The sequence below is a fragment of the Prorops nasuta genome, unplaced genomic scaffold, assembly GCF_024137725.1.
Source record: "Prorops nasuta isolate Cenicafe-Biocafe unplaced genomic scaffold, Cenicafe_Pnas_1.2 PNAS00389, whole genome shotgun sequence".
NCBI classification, from domain to species: Eukaryota; Metazoa; Arthropoda; class Insecta; order Hymenoptera; family Bethylidae; genus Prorops; species Prorops nasuta.
Genome location: NW_027117185.1, coordinates 17,501 through 20,000, shown reverse-complemented (window position 1 = coordinate 20,000; position 2,500 = coordinate 17,501).

Below are 2,500 nucleotides of genomic sequence, written 5' to 3'. Positions count from 1 at the left end.
CTTTAGCTTGAAGCGGTATAAGTAGGAATTGAAGTTCCCGTGCCCCGTGAGCATTTGCGATATGTAGTGGTTTGCTCCAATCCAGGTATGTTTCCTTCTCTCGTGCAGGTTCGGTATGTAGCTATATGTTAGCCGTCCTTTGTCGGATATCGACCATCGTCTGTTCCATTCTTCTAGCAGTTCTTGTTGGCGCGCAGCTTTAATCCTTGAAAGAGTGCTTGTCGTAATTTTTCCAGTCGTCTGGTTTTCATTCACTTTATCGTTGGAGATCTGTGCTCTTTTCCTAATTTCGAGATCGATAGGTGCAGCGTTTGCCAGGACCTGCAGTGCTACTGTTGACGTCGTTCTATAGGCCTTTGTTACTGTCAAAAGCACCTGTCTCTGTGCTCGTTCTAGTTTTTTCTTATCAATGATTGTGAGCCGGTCTGCCCATGCTCTAGCGGCGTACGTTGTGGTTGATAAGTATACTCCCCTGTAGAGCGTCCTTAGTGCCTTGTAGTTAAGGCCCCAGTTTACTTTAGCGACCCTTCTTAGGGCGTGAAAGGTTCTTTTACTCTTCCCTGCTATATTCTCTACGTGTTTATGAATGGTGAAGTTTCTGCCAAAGGTTACTCCCAAGTAATTGGCGGTTTCTACTGATCTTATTGCCACATCGTTGATCTTGACTATCGGATCTCTTCCTAATAGTTTTCCTTGCAGTAGAAGCATTTCAGACTTACCCTGGGAGAGTTGGAGTTTATTTTCCTTATACCAGGTTGCTACGATGTTCGTGGCTTCCTGACTGTCTTCCTCGAGTTTTTTCCGACTTGTCGATTTGATGACCACCGCAAGATCGTCCGCGTACGCAAAACATTGGTACCCTGCAGTGTCCAGCCTTCTCAGTAGGCTATCGTATACGATGTTCCACATGTCTGGTCCGAGGATAGAGCCTTGTGGGCACCCTCTGGTGACTGTTTTGGTAACCCGACCATAGTTGGTGCAGAGCTCCACGGTGCGATTCTCTAGGTAGCTACTGATCAGATAGAGGAGGTCTTTTGGACACCTTCTTCTATTTAGTTCTTCTAGCACAGATGGCCAGTGCAATAGGTCAAACGCCGCTGTGGCATCATATAGAATAAGCAGAGAATATTTGTAATCTTTGTTATTGGCGCATTTTCTCATGTCACAGATTGCTTCTTCCGTTGACCTACCTTCTCGATACCCATATTGTCTTGATGAGGCGAACTCATGGTGAAGAATATAGGGTTCGAGACGAAGTCGAATGAGTCTCTCAAAGACTTTCGACAACACAGGCAGAAGACAGATTGGCCGGTACGATCGCGGATTGGTGACATCCTTATCTGGGTTCTTCAACAATACTTTTATGGATCCTTCCTTCCATTTCGAGGGGAAAGTTCCCTTGATTAGGCAGCTATTAACTATTAATTGCAGTGCTGCAAGAAAATCCTTGCATTTGGTTAGAGATTTGATCATTTCTACCTCAATTAAGTCCTTCCCGGGTGCTTTGTTGTTCTTAAGTAGCTTGATGACGTCCCTAATTTCCGGTTTGGTCCATCTCTCTGTTGACTGATTTCCTTCTGATTGGTTGTCAAAATTATCGCAGAGTTCCTGCAAATTTCTCCTGTCTTCCATGGGGCAATCCGGGATGAGGTTGTCTAAGAGTGTTCTGGCCGTGTCGGTCCAGTTTCCAGTCCAGTTCTGTCCTACCTGAATGGTACGGAATACTTCATCCGTTCTCATTTTATTTACCATTATCTTGTAGGGAAGACCAAACGCATCTTGGTTGCCTTTCTCTGTTACGAGTTTTCTGAAGCTGTTGCTTTTTGTGGTGCCTATTTTCAGGGAGTATTCCCTTAGCAACCTGTGATAGTCTTCTCGAAATTTGACTGTTTGCTGGGGGTTTTGCCGTTTCCTGGTGTCCTGGTATTTTCGTCGAGCTTCGTTGACTCTGCGTTTCATGTAGGTGAGTTCACTCGTCCACCAGCTCTTTGATTGCCTGAAGCGTTTCTTCTGCGGTATTGCAATTTGGCATGCCCTTTTTATGACGTTTTGTAAGTGGTCTACTGCCTTGTTCGGATCTACGTTGTCAGAGACGTTTGCAAGCCAGGTGGATAGGTCTCGCTCAACCTGTGCGTTGAATCTTGCCCAGTTAGCTCTCCTGGTGTTGTATCTTGGCTCTCTCAATCCTTGAGATTGTTCAGGAACTTTCAGGTCAATGCGAATAACTCTGTGATCACTGCTCGTTATTCCGTCCAGAACGATCCAACTTTCAAAAAGGGTACACATGCTGGGGGATGCCAAAGTAATGTCAATGTTGCTGTCACCATTTGTGCTGTGAAAAGTGGTCGGGTTTCCCAATCGGTTGAGCACTATCAATTCAGACCCTGCCAAGAAGTCCTCCATTTCCTCTCCTCTTCTATCCAGATCTCTCGAGTTCCATATAGGTGATTTGGCATTAACATCGGCTCCTATTATTACTTTCCTTCCTTGCAAGTCCCTC